General features: G+C 43.7%; 1 protein-coding gene across 1 annotated transcript in view; it reads right to left on the reverse strand.

Moving 5' to 3' along the window:
- The window catches only part of LOC122813330, a 1,602,747-nt gene that overhangs the window by 153,595 nt on the left and 1,425,717 nt on the right, over positions 1–23,435 (reverse strand). The gene's annotated exons all lie outside the window — the stretch shown is intronic.

A 23,435-nucleotide genomic window follows, 5' to 3' on the forward strand; every position in this document is an offset into this window, starting at 1 on the left:
CGATGAAGCCTCCGAGGAAGAGGGGGCACCCTCTAGGGGTGGCTGTGACACTGGTGCTCGACGCTTAGATGTAGCCGTGGGTGCAGAGGAGGATAACGGACCTTTATGGGAAGGAGAAGCTGTTTCTGCTGAAGTGGTTGTCTGAGTAGACAACACCTTCCTCATGAGGTCGAAGGCCCCCGGGTCCCGAGTCGAGGCATCCCCAGGTTCCGAAGAAATCGGAGGAATCCCCGAGACAGGCACTGATGGCATCGACCCCGAGGACGGAGCCGAGTCGATCCGAGCCGAGGCTCCGAGAGGGAGAGTCGGAACCGAAACATCGGTCCGACTCTCAGTCCCCGATCCAAGGATGGATCTTCGGCTCCGAGACTCCGGTGCTGGGTCCAACGGAGTCGAGGTGAACGGTGCCGACCGAGAAAAGACGGTTCCGGCACCGAGGGCTCCACAATCATCAGATCAGCCTCTCCCGGCTCCGAAGACTGGATAGGCCTCGGAGGAGGAACAGGTGGAGATAAGGGAAGGCCTTCGAGTCTCGACACCAACTGGGAGGAGACAGAGATGAGTTTGGACAAGGCCGTATTCTCCATCAATTTCTGCACCACGCGGTCTACATCGGTGTCGGAGAGGGGCCTGGAAGAACGCGTCGAAGGAATCGAAGACGGAGCCGACCTCAAAAGTACAGGAGGAGGAAGCTCCGTCACCGGTTCCAAGACTCGAGGCTCGGTAACTGACAAAAGTTCAACACTCGGCCCCGAAGTCTGTGCGAACTTTAAATGAAGAGCTCGGAGCTGATGACATGGGCTCCGACGTCTTCGATTCCTTCGAGGATTTAGATGTCTGGTCCGATGCATCCAGAGCCTCTTGGAATGCAGGCTTCAAAAGGCCCCTATCCATAAGTTTCCTGCGCCTATCTGTCATGACCCTTCCACTGAAAGAATGGCAGATGGAGCAGTCTTCCTGCAGATGGAGAGGGCCAAGACAGTAGACGCAGGAACTATGATTATCTGTGACAGACATTTTCTGTCCACATTGGCACCGTTTGAAGCCTGATTTAGCTTTTTCAGACATGTTACAAATAGTCAAATCCAAGGAAAACAGTGAAATAGCCAATACAAAATGTCCAATCCAGTAATAAAGGTCAAATCCTGAAGATAAAGTCAAATCCTGTATATAAAGCTAAAGGGTGGGGTAGGCCCCGAGGGAAGTAACTCTAAAAAAAGTATATAAATTTATATACGAACCCGAGAAACCCTCGATACACTACTCACACACACACAACAACTTTTTAAGAGGAAAAGAGAAGTTTTTATCCAAAAATATATAAGATAAAATAATCTTAGCTTTGAGGTGGTCTGAGCTCATCAAAAATGATGCGAACGTTGCAGCGGCAAACTAGATCTGAGGTAAAGGCAGAGGGGGATTGTGGGAATTAGGTTGGTCTCGAGCTTCTTCTTCTCGATGCAGAGCTTTGCCAAGCGGCCGACATGGAGCCGAGGATCGGCTCCGAACCCAGGTGTAAGAACAAACGGCGAGATTGAACACTCTCACATTAAGAAGTTATGTACGTACCATAACGTTCCATGTTAGTTGTCTTCTTCTCGCCTTCTTTCTTGCTGGATGGGTTCGGAGCCGATCCTCGGCTCCGACTCGGCCAATACTAAAGCTCGAGAGCTAATCCCACCGGCTCGAGGCTCCCCTATATCCCACAATGCTAGGCGGTAACTCCTCAGATCTCGTTTGATAGCTATACAAAAAAAAACCTAGTTTCCATAGAATGGAGTAGGGAAACCCACCTCAAAACAACCTGCGTGAAAGGTATCGCAGACCTAAGAAAGGAGAAAAAGAGGTGGAAGAACGTGTGGGAATGACGACTTCCAGAGGAAGAACACAAACTGAATTCCTGTCGGTCTGTCCAGGCTTGGGGGAAGGACGGTGGGACGCAAGAAAGAAGGTGAGAAGAAGACAACTAACATGGAACGTTATGGTAGGTACATAACTTCTTAATGTTAAGTTGTCCATCTCGCCTTCATTCTTGCTGGATGGGACCGCGTCCCTAGCACCTTATCCCGGGTGACCTATCGGAACAGACTCTTGAGAACAGTGGAACCAAAATTGGCACGGCTTCTGGAAACCATGTCCAATTTGTAATGTGAAATGAATGTATGAGGAGAAGCCCAGGTGGCTGCTGCACAAATGGAATCTATTGGCAGCCTATCCTGAAAAGCTACGGATGTAGCTAATGCCTAGTTGAATGAGCTCTAGGTCTTGAGGGTAGTTTTTGATGCCTTATCTCATAGATGAAGGTAATTGTAGAGGTAAGCCATCTAGAGAGGGATACTTTAGTAACAGGAAGGCCCAATTTTCCTAACGCATATGACAGAAACAATTGATTAGATTTCCTGAATTGTTTAGTCCTATCTAAGTAATATCTAAGTTGGCGATGAACATCCAAAAAATGTAGCTTTTGTAACGAACTGTTTGAATAGTTAGGGAAAAAAATGGGGAGATCAATAATTTGGTTTAGGTTTACTTGAGAAGAAACTTTGGGCAAAAAGGATGGATTAGTAGGGAGGGATACCCTATCTTTGTGAAACACTAAGTAAGGAGGACGACTGCACAGAGCATGGAGTTCAGATACCCTTCTCGCTGAAGTTATAGCTACTAGAAAAAGTGTTTTCCAAGAAAGCAACTTCAGAGAACATGAAGCTGCCGGTTCGAAGGGGGGAAGGATTAAGGATGCCAGAACCAAGTTCAAATCCCATTGAGGCGGGGGATCTTTGATTGGAGGTTTGAGAAGAAATACGCCCCTTAAAAAGGCTTTACAGAGTTTGTGAGCCATGATGCTAGACTCCGAGACACCAACATGAAAATTAGATATGGCAGCCAATTGAACTCTAATGGTAGATGCAGATGATCCTAAATGAAAGAGTTCTGCTAGAAAATCTAGAATAGACTGGATAGGTGCTGTAAAGGGATCTATGTTTTTTGACGTTGCCCAAAAGGAGAAGCGTTTCCATTTGCTACTATAAATCTTCCGGGTAGAAGATTTATGAGAGGCTATCAAGATATCTCGGACCGAGCGAGATATTGAGGGAAGCCTGGCTAAGGTTGGAATCGGAGAAACCATGCTGTGAGGTTTAGAGAAAGCAGAGATTGGTGCAGCTGACCCGAATGGTGGGAGCATTTGGGCCAGTGCCTCGGACTTGAGAAGTCTACTCACTACCCTTTGCAAATCGTGGTCAGATAACCTGGAAGACCGTGAGGAATGAGTTTTATGGCTCCGTTCGGAAAGAAGAGGGGATCCTGGCGCCGAATGCACGGAGCCAATAGAGGGGGATCTGGATCTCTTCCTAGACTGTGGCTCCGATAAGAGTATCAAAGCCAACGGAGTTTTATCAGCCTCGGCTCCAGCCGGAGCCGAGGTAACAGTATGAGGCTTGGAAACATCGGCTCTGGCCGGAGCCGATGTCAAAGCCGACTTAACCTTTCCAGCAGTCGACTCAGAAACCGGAGCCGACTGTTTGGAAGTTTTAGAAGGCTTCCCTGACACAGACTGAGTCGGGGGGCCTTCAGGCTTTAATAAGCCCCGCAAGATTAATTTATTCTTGCGTTCCTGCAGGACTCTAGGGCTAAAACCATGACAAACAGCACAAGAGTCCTGCAGGTGCAAAGGTCCCAGGCAATACACAAGAAGTGTGACCGTCTGTCAGAGACATTTTCTGACAGCACGAGTCACACTTCTTGAAGCCTGAGACCTTAGCGTCTTTTGACATAGTGAAAGGAGTGCCTGACAACAACACAAACACACTACAGACACACCCTCTACCAAAGAAAAATATTAAATTATTAAACTATTAAGGCTAACACAAAGCCACAAACACACATACAAGCCCTTAACAAAAAACTACTAATTTAGTCACACTAAAGGACTGGGGGAAGGGAAGGGGCCGAAAGCCTACAAGTTAAGGGAAGAAAAGGAAGGGAATATAGACCCGAAAAAACAGGGGTCGATTTATCTAAATATTAATTAAACTAAAAAGGTTATGGTATGAAACAATAGGGGGTTAAGAAATACCTATTATGGTAAAAACTCTCACTGACCTGCCTGAGCCGGTAAAAAAGCACCTTGTCAGCTATAGCGGCAAACGAGATCTGAGGAGTTACCGCCTAGCATTGTGGGATATAGGGGAGCCTTGAGCCGGTGGAATTAGCTCTCGAGCTTTAGTATTGGCCGAGTCAGAGCCGAGGATCGGCTCCGAACCCATCCAGCAAGAATGAAGGCGAGATGGACAACTTAACATCAGGAGCTAGACACTTTCTGAACAGCCTTGGAGCAGTGCATAGCCCAAATCGTAAGGCAGAGAACAGATAGTGTGATCCAGACACATAAAACCTTAAACATCGGAGGTCTGAATGAATAAGAACAAGATAAGAATCTATTAAATTTAAGGTTACAAAAAACTCAAATAAGAAAGAAAAGCTAACAGGATGTGAAGTGAAAACATTTTCAACTTGGGCATTGTTATATACTACTTTAGGAAAGAAAGGTCTAGAACTAGTTTTCATGGATTTTCTTTCTTTGGCACCAAAGCTATCCTTGAATAAAAAAACTCTTTCTGACTGAGGAGAAGGGACTGTTTCTGTTACACCCTCAGATAGCTTGAGCCATAGGACTGCAGGGAACAGAGGTGTTTGGTCTAGTGGATGTGGAATTATTCCCTGAAACAAAGAATTTTTTTCTCACTGCTATCAGTAACCCGGAACCCATTTGTCTAAAACAATCTGTTGTCAAAGAGAGAAATGGGAGATTCAGACTTTCTAAAAGGGATAAGGGACTGCCAGGGTGAGGGAGGTGGGATAAGGGACTGCAAGGGTGAGGGAGGTGGGATAAAGGACTGCCAGGGTGAGGGAGGTGGGATAAGGGACTACCAGGGTGGGGGAGGTGGGACAAGGTCCCTTACAGAGTCATTCTGTCTCATTTAACTGTCCTTTATTCGGGGGGGGGGGTCCTGTTTCCTTTTGGAACCTCCTTGCCATTGTTTTTTAAACGTCTGCTTATCAGCATGATGCTGAGACTGTTTATTTAGTTTCTTTACAAAGTCAGACAAGGGAGCAGAAAATTCTTTGGAGAATAAGGGCAGAAAAACCCAAGAGATTCCCTGTATCAGCTTAACCCTCTCAGCACATTTTCGATAATATCTGCAACACAGGTTCTAAAAACTAAGTCTCCATCCAAAGAAGAATGTAAAATCTCATTTTCTACATATTCCAGGAGGTTCTGAGAATGCAGCCAAGTAAAACTCCTCAACACAGTACCAGTGGAAACAGCCTTGGATGAAGTATCTGTAGAGTCATAAACACACTAAGCAATGAGCAGTGACCACAGAAACTGAAGAAATTAACTAACATGAAGCAGATTTTTCCTCACAGGAGGGAACTGCAGATAACACATTCCTCATACTTACACAATTAGTCTGAATAAACTTTAACATATCAACCTGACAATTCAAAATTCTAAAAATTAAAGTTACAGAAGCATACATTTCCCCCCAAAACTTATCAATTGTTTTACCATCTTTGTCAAAAGGGGAAGGATTAGAATTAGCAAAATGTTTGGCAATAGGAAGATTAACTAAAGCTGTAGCTGCTGGATCAGGTCTGGGATGTGTATAAACACATTACAGTTGATAAAAATACATATTCCTAGCTTAAAATAGTTCAGACATTAAAAATAATATTTGGAAGGTTTATCCTCAAAGGGAAGTTATCTGTCCAAGAAAGGAACAGCACAAGCCTAGAATCAATCCTCTAAAGCATGCAGAGGAGCACTTTCTTTGGCAGCAGGAAAGCTCTGAAGGGCTTGGTGCCCAAACATGTCTTTTAATCAGCTCAGCTCAACCTGACAAAGAACTCATAATGTTCCATCTGTGTTGTCCATCTTCATTTATCCTTGACAAATGGGTTTGGTTCCAGTATTGGGACCTACTCGGCTGTGACTACAGCCCGTGAGAACCAAAACCTCTTGAGCTTAAGCCCTACCCAGAATGCTCCTTCTAAAATTATCTCAAACTGAGTTTGCAGATAGAAAAGGACAGAAAATATAATCCCAATAACACCTTTATAGAGACCATATCTGTTGTTGTATATCAAAGAATGCACAACTAGGACCACAATTTGTTCCACTAAGAGACCTGCATGGAAGGGGATGGAGTGTGGGGAGTTAAGGATAAATGAAGATGGTCAACACGGATGGAACGTTATGATAAGAACATAACTTCTTTATCTAAAGTTGTCAATGTTCATTTAATCCTTGACAAATGGGACAGTCCCCAGCTACTTTAGATCTTGAGAGGACTCATGGAAGGATATTCCTTAGCACCACAGAACCAAATGATGCTCTTCCCCTAGAGACCAAATCCAATTTGTAATGAGTGATAAAGCTATGAGGGGTAGCCCATGTCGCTGCTGCACAAATATCGTCCATGGAAGCATTGGAATGAAAAACTGCTTAAGTAGCTATGACTCTAGCACAGTGTGCCTTAACAGGCCCAGGTAATTCAACTTTCCTCTTGTTGTATATGAAGGAAATACAATCTTTTACCATCTAGAAATGGTAACCTTGGTGACTGGCTTTGTCCATTTTGGTAGCTGAAAAGGAAACAAACAGTTGCTCAGATTTCCTTACGTTTTTTGTTCTATGAAGGTAGAATCACAGTTGTCTATGAACATCTAATAAATGCAAGCAGTATTCACCTCTGTTTGAAAAATTAGGAAAGAATACTGGTAAACTTTTTGTCTGACTGATATTCGTTTCTGACACCACGTTTGGTAAAAAGGAAAGATTAGTTTTCAAGGAAATCCTGTCTTTGTGAAAAATCAAATATGGTGGTTTACAGGATAAGGCTTACATTTCTGAGAGTCTTCTGGCAGAAGTAATCACTACCGGAAATATAGTTTTTCAAGATAAGAATTTCAGGTCGCAGTTGGCAGCAGGCTCAAAGTGGGGATGCACTATTTGTTTGTAACACTAAATTTAGCTCCCAAGGTACAGATGGATCCTTATAAGGCAGTTTTAACATAGAGGTTTCTTTTAAGAACGTTTTGCAAAGTTTATAAGAAATCAATGAATATTTTTTGAACCCATTATGAAAACTGTAAATAGCTGATAGTTGAACCCTGATAACAGTGGAAGAGGCTCCTGCTTCAAAGAGCAAAGCTAAAAATTCTAAGACTTTAACAGGAGCGGAGAAGGAGTCAGTGTTATTATCTTGAGCCCAGAAGGTAAATCTCTTTCATTTACTTTTGTAGGGTCTTCTGATGAAAGGCTTATGGGAGGCCAAAAGAATCCGACGAACTGGGGAAGATAGATGATTACATCTGGCAATCAATGGAACTAGAGAAGCCAAGCTGTGAGATTGAGCTATTGAAGGTTTGGGTGAACTAATCCCTCTGGATCAGATAGGAGATCTGGATCTGGGTCCAGAGTCCATGGTTGTTGAATCAGGTAAGGCCAAAGAAGGGGAACTGTTGAGGCCAGAAGGGAGCAATGAGGATTACCTTACTCTTCAACCTGGTCACTTTCTTTAGAAACTGAGGAATTAGAGGGATGGGGAGAAAAACGTTCAAGAGTCTTGAGGGCCAACTGTGCAGGACAGCATCTCTTGGGGATTCCCCCGAAGGGGGGACTATGGCAAAGTAGTTGCTGCACTTCTTGTTTAGGAGCGATGCAAATAGGTTGTAGTAAGGCTGGCCCCAGTGACGATAAATCTTTTCTGCCAATTTGGGACTGAGAGACCATTCATGAGGCAGGAGAATGCATTTGCTGTTTGTCTGCTATCACAATGGAACTCCCTGGAATATGCCTTGCTATCACAAAGCGGTGGGAAGAGATCACCCACTACCAAACCCTGAGAGCTTCTCGACAAAGGTGTAAGACTTGGCTCCTCCCTGTTTGTTGATGTACCAAACCACTGACATATTGTCTGTCTGAATCGCAATCATTTGCAAGGAGAGAGCAGTTTGAAAGGCCTGCAAAGTGAAAAGCACTGCCCTCAGCTCTAGAACACTGATAAGCAAGCTGGCCTAAATGGAGAACCAAGTGCTTTGGACAGTCTTGCCCAGATAATGCCCCCCCAGCCCATCTGGGTGGCGTCCATGGTCACTATGGCTTGGGACTGACACAGGACAAAGGGGCAGCCCAACAGAATTTCTTCTGAATGAATCAACCAATCCAGGTCTTTCCTGCAACGGCTGGTAATCAAAATCGGATCTGACATTGGTTGATACATTACAGACCACTGAGATGCTAGAAGCCACTGTAGAATTCTCATGTGAAATCTTGCTAGGGAAACTAATGATATGGTTGCTGCTACTGAACCTAAGGCTTGTAGGACTAGTCGTGTGGCTACTCTCTTGTTTCTGACAACTTTTTGCACTTGGGCCTTGATCTTTTGCAATCTTAGATAAGGTAGCGAGGATGTAAGTATTGATATTTAGAACCACTCCTATGAACTCTAAAGTTTGAGATGGAGTCAACTGTGATTTCTTGTAGTTTACAGTAATCCCCAGGGTGGGGGCAGGTCTGAAGAATGTAGTCTTTTGCTTGTTCTAGAAGGTGCCTGGTGGGAGCAGTAATGAGCCAGTTGTCTAAGTATGGAAACACCCGGAATTCTTGCAGTCTCAAATGAGCTGCTACTACTGCCATACATTTGGTGAAGACACTGAAGGCTGTGGTGAGACAAAGGGCAGAGCTCTGAATTGATAATGACTGGCTTCTAGCCAAAAGAGGAGAAATCTCCTGGAGTGCTTGTCCATTTTTATGTGGTAACATGCATACTGGAGATTTATCAAGCACATCCATATCATCTTTCCCTAGAAACAGGAGAACAGACTGAACTGTGACCACCTAGAAATTTGTCTATCGAACAAATATGTTCAAAACACTTAGATCCAGAACTGGTCTCCAGTCCCCTGTCTTTTTTGACACTAAAAAGAATCTTGAATAAACTCCGGATTCTATCTGGTCTGGTGGGACCTCTTGGATGACTCTTTTTTTCTAGCAGTTTTTGTATTTCATTCTGACTGGGTGGAACTTCGGGGATTTTCTCACCACTGTGGGGAGGTAGAAGAAAGGGTATGATATAGCCTCTGGTTATAATCTTCTGCACCCAAACACCCGAAGCTATCTGAAGCCAGGCGTGTTGGTGCAGGGATGAACACCCCCCCCCCCCGACTGCCTCCAGAGGAAGGCAATTGGACCTCCTTTCAGCAGCGCTGATAGGGTTTACCAGGAAACGTGCCCATGGAACCCTGATTTTGTGGACCATCTCTGCTGCATGGACAGCATCTTCTGTTAAAGCTCCCCCCTCTGCCCCTGGGGGAGCCACAGCCATGTGTGTCCTGGAAAGGCCCTTGGGACTTTATGAAAGTACAGTTTTGTACCTACCATAAATGTAGATGTTCGAAGATCCACATTGCTGCAGTCCTTACATATGGGTAGTCCGCTGTCCTCGGTCGGCCCGAATACCAAAGTATTAGGCTGACGTCGGTCAAGGCGCTTAAAACTGACATCAGGACGTCAGGGTACAAAAGCGCATGACCGACGTCATATCCTCAGTCTTTTCTTGCCCCAGATGTCAGAAGGCCCTAAAAAGAAAGGGCAAAGCCAAAAACAGCAAAAAACAACCAACGACCCCTACACTAACCATATTTACAATATTTACAACCCAAACCACACAACCACCTCTAACTACAGAGGGGAAGGAGGGAGGTAAATTGGACTGCAGCAATGTGGATCTTGAACATCTACATTTATGGTAGGTACAAAACTGTACTATGTTCTTCATCTCACATTGCTGCAGTCCTTACATATGGGTAGAATCCCAAAGCAGAGGTAAGGGAGGATGGCAAAACTATAAAGCATTAGGAGCTGCCAAAATGCCCTGTAAAATTGCAGTGGCAAATCCAGCCCTAGATTTAGAGTAAAGTGGAAGGTGGTAATGCTTAGAGAAAGTATGCACTGAACTCCAAGTAGCTGCCTCCAAAATATCCTTAGTAGCCACCCCTTAAAAAGCTGTAGAAGTGGCAGTAGCCCTAGTGGAATGAGGCCTAATCCCAGTTGGAATTTCCTTACCATGATGGGAATAACAGAAAGCAATACAAAACCAATCCACTTAGAAATAGTTTGTTTTGAAACAGGTTTGCCCTGAGAACACAAAGCAAATGAAACAAACAACTGCTGAGACTGCCTGAACCCTTTAGTTCTGTTCAAATAATATCGCAACTGTCTGTGTATATCCAAAGTGTGCAAAATCTTCTCCCCTTTATTTTGGGGGTTTGCATAAAAAGTAGGCAAATGAATAGTTTGGTTTAAAGCCACACTAGAAACCACTTTAGGCATAAAGGAAGGGTTAGTACGCAAAGACACCCTATCCTTGTGGAAAATTAAGAAAGGCTCAACCGCCATAAGGGCCTGTAATTCAGAAACCCTTCTTGCAGATGTAATGGCCAACAAAAAAGCAGTCTTCCATGATAAATATTTCAACTCGGCCGTCGCTGCAGGCTCAAAAGGTTGTAGAGTGAGTTTCTCCAACACAAAATTGAGATCCCAAGCAGGAGTAGGAGCTCTACGTGGGGGTCTTATATTCTTTGCCCCTCTAAGGAATTGCTTAAACAAAGGATGAGAAAATAATGGTGGGTCACAGTCATAGTGAGCAGAAATTGCTGCAGCATGAACCTTTATAGAGGAGAAAGACAAACCTTTGTCCAATAACTCAGTAAGGTATTGAAGAGCAACACTTAAGTTAGGTTTAGAAACATCAAAGTCCTTAGCAGTACTCCAAATTAAAAATCTCCTCCATTTATCTGCGTAAACTTTCCTTGTACTAGGCCTTCTGGCCTCCAAAATAACATTCAAAACTTGTTGTGGAAGCTGAGACCCTCCAGGGTTTAAAACAGAATATGCCAGGCTGTTAGATGTAGAGAGTGAAGTTTGACATTGAGTAAATGACTGTTCTCCTGAGACAGCAGGTGTGGAATCGAAGGCAAAGGCCATGGAGGCTCCCGTACCAGACTTCTCAGTAATGGGTACCAGTGCTGTCGAGGCCAATCCGGAGCTATTAAAATCATGGTTGGCTTGTCCTGTCTGACCTTCAGGAGTACCTTTGGGAGGAGAGGCAGTGGTGGAAAGGCATACACGTGAAGATTGCTCCAATTGAATGAGAGAGCATCCACTTTCCAAGCTGTGGGATGAAACCTTTTCGTGCAAAACTTTGGCAGCTGGTAATTGAGTGGAGAAGCGAACAGATCTATGTCTGGAGTTCCCCATAACACTGTAAATTTTTGAAATACATGAGGATCCAATTTCCACTCGTGGGGATCCATAATTTGTCTGCTCAACACATCTGCTAAGGAGTTCTGTGCTCCTGGCAGAAACCTTGCCTGAAGATTTAGCTGCAAACTGAGAGCAGTCTCCCACAAAATCATTGCTTGTCTGCATAGAGGATATGAATGTGTCCCCTTGCTTGTTGATGTACCACATGACAGTTGTGTTGTCTGTTTGAATCAACACCTGCCCTGGAAGAAGTAAATCCTTGAAAGCTATCAATGCAAATTGGACTGCTAACATCTCCTTCAAGTTGATATGTAAATGTTGAAGTCTGGCAGGCCACGTGTCTTGTACCCATTTTCCATTTAGATGAGCTCCCCAAGCTTTGTCTGAGGCATCTGTCGTTAGAATCTGACTCGCCTCTGGTCGGGTCACAGAGAGTCCCTTGTTTAGGTGACATTCCTGAGCCCACCACAAAAATTCCTTTTGAATGCAAGGTATTATCTGAATGACAGTGTCCATATCTTGGCAGTGTTGCGTCCATACATTTTTGAGATACCATTGTAGCTTCCTCATATGCAGTTTGGCATTGGGAAGCACCAGAATACAAGATGCCATGAACCCCAAGGCTTGAAGGACTGTCCTTGCAGTCAGCCTGGACTGACGAGACAATTGATGGAAATAAAGAGAAAGATTCTTTTGTTTGTCCGGGGTCAAAAAGGCCATCTGGGATGCTGTATTCAGTCTCACACCCAGAAAGCACATGTCCTGAGAGGGTACTAGACTGGACTTTATTTCGTTCACAGAATACCCTAGGCATCTTAACACTGCCATCACATACTGTAAATGATGAAGACGTTCGTCCTTTCCTTGAGCCGAATCAGTCAATCGTCCAAATAAGGATAGATTTGTATTCCTCTTAGCCTGAAGAAAGCTACCACTGGAGCCAGAACCTTCGTGAACACTCTGGGCGCAGTAGATAAGCCAAAGGGCAATGCAGAGAACTGATAATGAAAAGTCCCAGCCCGAAAACGCAGATACTTCCTGCAACTGGGCCTGATAGGAACCTGAAGGTAAGCTTCCTTGAGATCCAGAGTCACCATCCAGTGATCTTTGCCCAGCAGAGGTAAAAGCTGCTGTAACGTCAACATTTTGAACTTGGGAATGTCCAGATATGTGTTGAGGATAGATAAGTCCAAAATGGGTCTCCACGTGTCCCCTTTCTTTGGTACTAGAAACAGGCGAGAATAAAATCCTAGGCCCACTTCTGGCAGAGGAACCGGTTGTATAGCTCCTATTTGAAGTAGAAGAGAAATTTGGTTGTGAGCCTCTAGTCTTTGCTGAGGAGGAACGTCTGGCATGCCTTTGAAAGGAGGCAAGGTATGGAAATAAAACTTGTAACCTCGGTGTATGATATCCAGTACCCATTTGTCTTGGGTAATTAAAATCCAATTTTCCTTGAAAAGTGCCAACCTTCCTCCCAAAGGTGCTGCCAGGCAAGAGGGATCTGGCAGCTGAAAAGTAGGTCATTGGGCCTGTTTACGAAAGGACTGGCCCCTACCCTCACTCGAAGATTGTGCAGGTGAACTCCCAGTTCTAGGCCTGAAGGAACTCTGAGCTCTGCCCCTACCACGTCTAGATCTACCCCTAGACTGAGAATCATAAGAAGGATCGTCCACCCCTTAGCAGGCCAATTCCTACTAAACTTTGGAGGCTGAACTTGCAAAAAATCCTTAACAGTCTGCATAGACTTAGCCTTGTCCTCCATTTTCTTCAAGACTGATTCCACAGGTGGACCAAACAACACTTCAGACTGCAAAGGAGCATCCAAAATCCTTGTCTTAACATGGTCAGAAAAATTCTGATCCTTCAGCCAGGCGTGCCTGCGAAGAACTGAACCAGTGGCAGCCACCCTAGACGAGGCCTGCACAGCATCAAAACCACATTGTAAAGAATGCTTACCAACCTGCTCAGAGACATGCACCAAATCTTGTAATTCTTTACACTCAATGCCTTCTGCCAGAGCATCCACCTTAGATTTCAATTGAGAAAGAAGAAAGTTTTGATATTTCAACATATGAAACTGGCAATTCAAAGCCCTCATTGCTAAGGTAGAAGAAGTATAGACCTTCTTTCCCCATCTATCCAAAGCTCTGGCCTCTTTATCTAGAGGAACCGGATTTTTACAACAGAGGCCTTGACACCCTTGGGTCCCTGACTAATAGTTTCTGGGTCCGCCCTAGGACTCTTATAAAGATATTTATGAGCCTCGGGCACCCTGTAATACCTATCTGGTTTAACAGGCGCAGGAGGCAGAGAATCAGGATTGCGAAGCCTCTGAAAACACATCCTGCACAACATCCAGAACAGGTGGTATAGCTAAGGGCCTATGTTGAGGTAAAAGCAAAAATTCCCTAAGCCTTTTCCGAGAATCAGAGAAGTCTTGACCTTCCCACTTAAAATGTTCCCTCATGGAGTGAAGTGTCTCTGAAAAGAAAAATCCTCTGGAGGAGAAGCAGAAGGAGTGGAATCTTCTGCATCAGAATCAGAATAAGGAGAGTACTCCTGCAAGTCTTCAGCGAAGTCTCTGAAACATCTGAAGCCTGTTCAAAACTTCCCAACTCTGGCTCCACCCTAGGCCTCTTATCAGGAGGGGCAAAGAACCTCTAATCAGAGTAATCAAATCTTCTGCCATTTTAAGCATGTGCTTCTTAGGCACAGACCCTGCTGAACTAGGAGTGACACCAACAGAAGCTAAACCTGGCCTGCCCCTGGGAGAAGCCTTGGAAACAGAAGGAGAGGGCCTAACCACCCTGGGAAGGGAGGGGAGTACAGTAACCTGAGAAGCCCCTTCAGCCTGCCCTGCCTCAAGAGAGGCGACATCCTGCAAAATTAAAGTCTCCCCCTGAGACTCTAAAGAAGTCTCCGTCGGACCCACCGGTTCCACTGAAGCCTCTAAAGAACCGGCGTCCGGAACGGACGACTCATCTTGTCTGGGTTTAACTGTTTTGTCTTTGCGCTTCTTCGAGGAAGCGGGCGCCGGAGAATCTGACGGCATATTATAATTGCACCGCTTACCGAAGACCAGCCTAGCACAATCTAACCTTCGTTTAATAGTGCGCTTATTGAACCTAGCACAAAAGCGACACCCGACTACGTGCTCAGGCCCCAAACAAGGAATGCACAAAGAATGATAATCCCTATGCGGTATCTGTTTCCCACAAGAAATACAATTATTCACTTTTTCTGACATCCGGTACTATACTGAGGCAAGAAAAAAACAAAATAATCCCCAACGGGGTACTTAGCCAACTTGGATTCGGTCTGAAACTCCGAACTCGAAAAATTTCAGAACGCCGAACGGCACTTGCAACGCTGCTTCTGCATCGGACCATGCGGCAAAAAAGACTGAGGATATGACGTCGGTCATGCGCTTTTGTACCCTGACGTCCTGATGTCAGTTTTAAGCGCCTTGACCGACGTCAGCCTAATACTTTGGTATTCGGGCCGACCGAGGACAGCGGACTACCCATATGTAAGGACTGCAGCAATGTGAGATGAAGAACATCCACATTTTCCTGCTCCTGTGGTTCCTCGAAAAGGACCGTTGAGGTGTAGAAAAATGTACGCCCACTGCAGAGAGGGTCTTTCCATCCTTTTCACACCTGGACAACATTTTTCGAATTTTAGGGCCAAAAAGGGATGATCTCTCAAAGGGGGGATTAACGAATGAAGACTTGAATGGCTCCGCAAATTTGCACAAGCACATCCAGGCGTGTCTCCTTATGGCTACACCCGATCCCGCTGCTCTACTTGTCCCTTCAGCTGCATGTGCTATGAGCTTCATGGACAAATTCAAAATGGACTCTAGGATAACCAACTGAGAAGCAGCCTTATCTTGGACTTCGTCAGATATGGCTCCTTAATCAGATCCGTTTGGAGTCTGATGAAATGTGCCATAAAGTTCAGAGACTATAATGCAAAGGTCAGTGAAGTGTAAACCTGCTTTCCAAACCTATCCATCGTCTGAGACTCACTATTGGGAGGATGGATAGTGGAACTTTCCTCTACCAGTTCCTTTTTTTTGTGGCCACCACTACCTCCATGGCATCTACCGGTAATCTCTTTGCCCAAAACTGGTGATCCTTAGGTGCGGTAAGAATTCTGTCTGGTCTCTTGCGGATGGGTTCTATGGCATTAGGAGCCTTCCATGCCTGCCTTACAAACACAAGGTGCAGGGTTTGAATCTCACAAGGGATAATTGGCTAGGCTTAAAATGGCTCGCAAGGGCAGTTAGCTTAGTATTAATCTATTAACCTATGAGATCAACTTAATGAGCTTGTCAGTGGGAGGAATAAACCAAGAGGTACATGGATGAGCACCAAAGGCCTGCAGATACACTGATTCCTCTGAAGAGGGCATTTGGGACATCCAGCCACCTCTCTGCTTAAGGATCTCAAGGTTGTCTCCAAAGGAGATGTCTTCTGGGGGGTGACCGTGGGGAACTCTCCCCTTCATCAAAATTAGTGTCCTCTGTGATGGATTCTTCTGGAAAATCAAAGTGTTTCCTCTTAGACTTCCTCTTCTGAGGAACCTCCTCAGTGGGATGATCTGGGAGGTGTCAAAAGAGGACAAAACCTGTATAGGTAATTCCTGCAGTTTTGGCGCTCTGTCCAGATGTTGGAATTGGTTGAGACTCTGGACGAGGAGGGAGGGATAGGAAGCTGCTCCATCTGGGTTGGAGCTGACTGAATGCCCACACTGGACAGAGCCCTCTCCATGGTCTGGAAAGCTGGTCCCCCTAAAGAGGGAAGGGAACCTGGAACAGAGAAAGACTGCCTCTCAAATGTGGGCCCTGCTCTGAAGGAACTGCTCCCAAGCCTGAAGCTGGGGTCGAGCTAATACATGCTGAAGCCCTGAGGTACAGGGACAACTCCGAAAAAACTGGAGTAGAGTCCTGCCTCTCAGAGCTGACAATTTAGCCATAACCTCGGGAGATTTCAGGCTCCGAAAGGGCTGAAGAACACAGGGTACGGCTTGGCACTGGAGATAAAGACCTTGCCAGAACCGAAACAGTCGGCACTGGGAAAGTTGGAGCCGGGATCTCCAAGTCCTCAATGAAGGTCAGAGGAGAAAGACTAGTTGGAGTCGAAGAAGGAAAGGTTCCGGCAGCGGAAGGAGCTATAAACGAGGACATAATTGTAAACCCCCTCACCGCCAGGAGCTGATCTACCAATTGTAGCACATCTGATTCAGTCAGGCTCTTGGTGGAACGAACAGACTGGGTAGAAGGGGATCTAGGTCATTCCAAAAAGGGGCTAGGTAACTGACCTGCACAGGGGTCAATGGAAGGGGAGTATCTGGTTCTAAGACAATCTCAAGATGAAAATTCCACACTTTCAGCTGGCATCGAAGACATGGTCACTGGAAAAACAGACAGCACCGAGACTATCAGTTCCATGGTCTGGCCTTGGATCGATGCAGACAACTTTGGCACCAGGGAGGAAGAAACTGTTGGCACCAAGGAGGAGGTCAGTACCGAAGAATCTTGTAAGGTCCGTATGCGTTCCACAGAAGCAGAGGCAACCGACAGTTTAAACTTTTTAGTCACTGGGGCCGAAGGAGACGCTGGCACCGACTCCACTTCTTGGACTTGTCAAGCTTCGAAGAAGACGATGAAGATGAGGAATGGGATGAAACAACCGATTTGCTTTTTGAGTTACAACCATTGATGGCCTCTTCAAAGAGGGATTTTAACATACCTTTCAAAATTAACCTATATTTTCTTTCAACCAGGGCCCGGTGACTTTAGCTATGGCAGATAGAACAATCTTCCTGTAAGTGCACTGGGCCCCGGCAGTAAACACAGAGAGAATGCCCATCAGAAATTTGAAGCTTTCGTTCATATCTGAGACTTTTCTTGAACTCAGAAGTGCCTCTGCCCTTATTAGCCATGTTACTCAGAAAAAATACAGGTAAACACGACCACATGCACAAACACACACACACAAAATATACACTCAGAGAAAGATTTATACGCTACAGAGGTAGAAGTACACACACTTTCTTCTTTTTTTAATGTAGAGAAAGGAAGGGCAATCAAAAAGAATATATATACTCTACCAACTGTGTTAGTAGGGAGTACTGAAAGGTGCAAAAAGAAAGGCTACTAACGATGGTATAAAAGACAAAATACTGAAGTGTTAAAAAGGGATACAGAAAGGAGCTATTTGAAAATGGGTAGCTATAAAGGAAAGGTGACAGTAAATATTAAAGCTAGAAAAGGTAACAAGTTATATTAATACTGAAAATATATAAAAAAATAAATCACTTGGCTCGAGAGCTATTGGTGCTGCATCTGTCTAGAAGTGGAAAACAAGATCCAAGGTAATCTGGGAAGGAGCATTCTGGATAGGACTTAATTTCGAGAGTTTTTGGTTCTCTCGGGCTGCAGTAACAGCAGAGTCCTGATATCAGAACTAAACCCATTTGTCAAGAATTAAATGAAGACTGACAACATCAGATTAATGGTATGGGCACATGGCTTTGGAAGCTGGCCGGCTATTATATCCCACGCAGGATATAATCCAATATAGCTTAGGTCAATTCAGCAGTGATAAATATGAAGAACATTCTATACTTCCCCATATATGCATTTACAGTAAGACAACAGAATATCAGCACTACAATACTGCTGATGCTTGATGGTCTACTTTGTTTTGGAAAAATCTTTTAATTATCTACATTTTAAGCAACTGTTCTGGCAAAATGCATAATAATATACCATCATAAAATGAATACAGAATGGATAATACATAGTTGAATAAGAGCTTAAATGAATTTTTCAAAATGTGTAAGTTCTGTTTATAAAAATAATATTGTGCATATACTTGTACGATTGTGATTCATGCCGTATACTAGCCTTAAAACAATTTCATACTTATTAGTTATCTTTCAAAGCATTTGTGCATTTCTTCCCAAGGTGCTTGACTGACATTTTGTGAAGAATGTACTAATGAGTAGTAATGCAATATTTAGTTAAAGCTGACAGAACTGCTGGCATACTTTTTTTGTATCCTTATTCTGGTCTCTCATGCCTGATTACTGTCCAGCTGTTGCCACTGCCAGCCCTTCATTTTCTTTTATAGGGGCAAAAACCATTTGTGACACAGCTGTGACTGAGACAGCTGTGAGTGGTAGCTCTCTTTTCTGTACTAAGCCCCTTCCACAATAGCTGATGTGAGGCTTTGATACACCTTCCTTTGGAAGGGTACATGCTCCTGCCAACAACTAATGAAAGGTGCAGTACGGATGTGGTTTGACAGGGCCAAGCACAGGTTTGCTGGCCCACAGTGCTGCATATAGCACTGCATGCTGTGTGCCTCTCTCTCTCACCAGTAAGTATTGGCATTTTAGCAGGCTGGGCTCAATTGTCTCCCCCTGTCCCAAGAGGATGGTTGAGCCCATATCAGCTGCTGACTCCTAGCCTGCCCCACCTGGCTACTCCAGCACCCAAGCTGCTAAATGATTTGTGGCCATCTGGGTGGTCGTCAGGGCTGCACCCCTTTAAGTCAACTAATGATTTACTCTCAAATGACTTAACATCTCTGACTGCTATTAAACAAGCACTGTATTAAGCTTTAAGTAATAAATGTCAAATGTGTTTAATTTGGGGTTGTAGCCATTACCTAGGTAATGTGGAGAAATAGTTACAATTATTCTGTACATAAGAATAAGGATCATCAGCAGTGAACTACTACTTGTAATAAAATATATGTATATAAAACTAGTTACGCAGTTCTTACTACATATTAAATTGTTGAAAGATAGGACAAATCCTGAGAGTGGAGACTTTAAGGTAGAAATTACAAATGTCTGCTTCATGATTAAGAAGTTCTATCACATGAGAAAATGGGACAAAAAACACCCAGTGAAGAACATAAATCAAATACTCCATCTGAGAAAAAGGCTATGACCATGGGGTATTTGGGCTGGAAACACTTGCCTTTATCACATAAGTTATTTCCAGCCTTGTAAACACTTACCACTTTTAACATGATTAAGGAGGTTTTGGTAAAGAAAACAATCAAGTATACACTAGGAGACCAGAGGTAAATACTGTTAATAACATTATCTTTAGTGTATCAGAGAAATGGAGAAGTGAGACTTTCAATATCAGGTAGATGGCATTGTTTGTTAATATATAGTCTACAGGTATCTTTGTCTTTATTAATTGTATTTTCTCTGAAATAAATCTCTTCTTTACGTAACTTATCTAATACAAATAAATTAAAGACAATGCCACTATGTAACACCTTTGAAATTGGGGATAAGGGCATTAAAAACAAAAAAGAAAAACGTAAACATACATTTGTCTTAGCTGCACATTGCATAAGGGATAATTTATGTGCACGTTTTAGCTGTGGTAGTCTACATAAAAATCACTAATACCAGAACTCCTAAGGTTCAAGTTATTAAATGTCCTGCTGAATGTACAGGTCTATTTGTTAAGGAAAGTTTCCTGAAATCTTTTATTTACATCACTGATTTATTCAAACTAAGACATTCATTTTAAAAATGAGTTGAATGGTTTATATTAGGCAAGATGTGTGATTCATCCAACAACTGTTCATTTCCATTAAGCTTCTCAACAGAGTACAAATTTGGATATGTGAAGCTAAACCACAGGCTGCTGATATGTACACAGTTTCTTTGGTGTGCACTTGTTAACTAAGTAGTAATGCGAGCATGGAATTTCTTCATGATTGTCTGCCCTAGATACAATATTAGATCACAGCATTGCAGTCAGAATAATATGACGATTAAATTAGAAGATACATACTTACCATAACTTGGCATCTGTTATCTTGGCATCTGTGTTGTCCATTTTCATTCTTCCTCATGAACAGGTCTAGGATCCAATCCTCAAATCCAATTCGGCCACTTACACAAGACTTCAGGTCCAATTCTCGAGCTCATCCCTCTACCCATAATGCTCTACTTTGTTTCTAACTCCTCAGATCGAGTTTGCTGCCTAATTGCTCACCTCTTACACAGATAGGACAGATACGAGAAAAAAGGCATGAGACTCAAACCAGGAACTTAAAGTTCCAATGCCATGTGACAGATACTTCAAGGAGTGACATGGCTGGGAGGGAAAATGAGGAAGAATGAAAATGGACAACACAGATGCCAAATTATGTTAAATACATAACTTCTAAATCTGATGTTTTATTTATTTATTGCATTTGTTTACCGTGAAACTCCACTGGGCCTAAATGAGCCCATTTTCAGTGGAGCCCCGGGAGAAAAACTCCACATTAATTAAATAAAAACAACAGTGATATAGTTGCAATAATGGCATAGGTTGTTGTGTCTTTTGGCTTTTCACGGTTAGGGTCGCCACAGCGGAACTCCGGTCTGCTAATGATTGGCAGTAGATTTTTACGTGCCGAGTTGCCAGCCCTGACGCACAAACTTTAACGAAGGTACGCCCATTCACGCATGTCTCCACACAGAAGACGCTCTAGCTGAGAATCGACCAGGACAATGTCTTACTGTGAGGCGACAACGCTACCGCAGCATCACCATCGCAGTGCAATAATGGTATAGGTATGGAAGTAAAAATATAATTCATTCAAATAACACAAGTATAATTGTAAATAAAGAATATTGTTTTTTTTTTTTTTTTTTTTTTAAGCAGAGGAGAGTGTCCTTTTCATCTTCTTCCAAAATGGGTCGGAATCCCCAGTGACATAACTCTTGGGAGGCTTTATGGAAGGAAATTCCATTGCACTATTGAAACAAAGGAAGCTCTGCTTCTACAGGCAACGTCTAATTTGTAATGTGTAACAAAGGTATGAGTCTTGCACTAAGTGGCTGCAGTGCAGATATCGTCAAAGGAAGTTCTTGAGAAAAAGGCAAATGAAGTAGCCATGCATCTAGTGGAATGAGCTCTACAAGGATGAGGCAATTTCAAACCTTTTTTAGAATAAATCAACAAAATACAATCAGTAATCCATTTGGCCATAGTAATTTTGGAAACTGCCTGACTCAAGCGGTTAGGGGAAAAGAATACAAACAGCTGATCAGACTTCCTGTACTGTTTTGTCCTGTGAAGATAAAAATGTAATTGTCTGTAAACATCAAGAAGGCGAAGCAGATATTCGCCTTATTAGTAAAGTTTGGAAAGAAAACTGGTAACAGATGGACTGGTTAATGTTGGTCTCCGTAGCCAGTTTAAGCAGAAATGAAGGATTGGTCCTTAGGGACATCCTGTCCTTATGGAAAACAATGTAAGGGGGCTTAGCCGATAAGGCTTAGAGCTCAGAAATTCTTTTAGCTGAAGTGATAGCTACTAAAAAGATAGTTTTCCAAAAAATAATCATCATATTGCATTTGTCTGACAGTTTAAAGGGTTTCTGAATTAATCTCTGAAGGACCAATGTCAGATCCGAAGGAGGAGAGGGATCCTTTACTGGAGGTCTGAGGAGAAAAACTCCCTTCATGAAGGCTTTACATAATCTGGAAGATGCCAGTGAGAATGATTTGTTTCCTATATGAAAGTTGGAAATGGCAGCCAACTGAAGTTTAATAGTAGAAAAAAGTAGCCCCATCCTTAAAAAGAGTAGTGAGGAAAAAAAAGGATGGCCAAAGTAAGTGCTGAAAAAGGGTCAGTATTCTGCTTGGAAGCCCATATGCAGAACCGTTTCCATTTGCTTCTGTAGACTTTCTTGGTGGAGGCCTTCTGAGTGGCTAAGATAATGTCAAGAACTGGGGAAGCGAGCCTGGACTGCCTATTACTGGAAGTGAAGAAAAGTACAGTTTTGTACCTACCATAAATGTAGATGTCCGAGAGGAATGCATCTGCAGTCATAACAAATGGGTTGTCCTGTCATCAGGCAGCCCTTCGGTCGGCCGGATTCCAAAGTCTGGGTCTGGCTTCGGCTGGTGTCGCACTTCACCCGACGTCATTGCGACAGTTTTCGGGTATAAAGGCATCAGCCGACGCCATTTTCGTCAGTGTTTCTTGCCCCAGATGCCAGGTGCCCTCTTGGTAGGCTAAATTTGGATAAATGCCAAAGTTTCCAAATAGTAGAGAGCAAACACACAAAGTAAACATGTATGTACGTATATACAAACAAATACACCATAATAGAGCCCCCCGAAGCTAGCTGAAGATTGGTAAGTACCCTAGGAGTACCTCAGAGGGGAAGGAGGGTGGGTAATCCTGACTGCAGATGCATTCCTCTCGGACATCTACATTTATGGTAGGTACAAAACTGTACTATGTCCTTCAAGGATGCATCTGCAGTCATAACAAATGGGTAGAATACCATAGCCAAACTAGGGGAGGAGGAAATGAGAATAGATTATGGTGTAGTCAGGATCCCTTGCAAAACAGCAGTGGCAAAGCCAGCACGGGATCTAGAATACAGGGGTAAGTTATAATGCTTGGCAAATGTATGCACGGAGGTCCAAGTAGCAGCCTCTATAATGTCCTTGGTAGCCACTCCTCGTAAGAAAGCTGTGGTAGTGGCTGTGGCCCTTGTGGAGTGAGGCCTGATGTTCTCTGGAGTTTTCTTTCCATGGTAGGAGTAACAAAGTCTAATGCAATTTCCTATCCATTTGGAGATTGTCTGTTTAGAAATTGGTTTTCCTTCTATTCCTGTCGCATAAGCTACCAGAAGCTGGTCAGTTTTTCTATTGTTTTTTGTCCTGTCCAGGTAGTAGCGTAATTGCCTGTGTACATCCAAGGTATGTAAGAGTTTTTCTCCCCTGTTCTGTGGATTGGGGTAGAAGGTAGGAAGGTGGATAGCCTGATTTAAAGAGACTCTGGATACCACCTTAGGCATAAATGTAGGATTTGTTCTCATGAACACTCTATCTTGATGGGAGATCAGGAAGGGTTGTACTGCCATTAATGCTTGTAGTTCAGAGACCCTTCTTGCTGAAGTTATTGCCAGCAGGAAGGCAGTCTTCCAGGATAAGTATTGCAAGTCTGCTGTAGCTGCTGGCTCGAAAGGAGGCAGAGTCGGTTTTTCTAGCACAAAGTTCAAGTCCCATGCTGGCAATGGAGGTTTCCTGGGGTGTTTTACATTTTTAATTC

Source organism: Protopterus annectens, chromosome 10.part0 (genome assembly GCF_019279795.1).
Source record: "Protopterus annectens isolate FY-2018-M chromosome 10.part0, PAN1.0, whole genome shotgun sequence".
Classification (NCBI taxonomy): Eukaryota; Metazoa; Chordata; order Ceratodontiformes; family Protopteridae; genus Protopterus; species Protopterus annectens.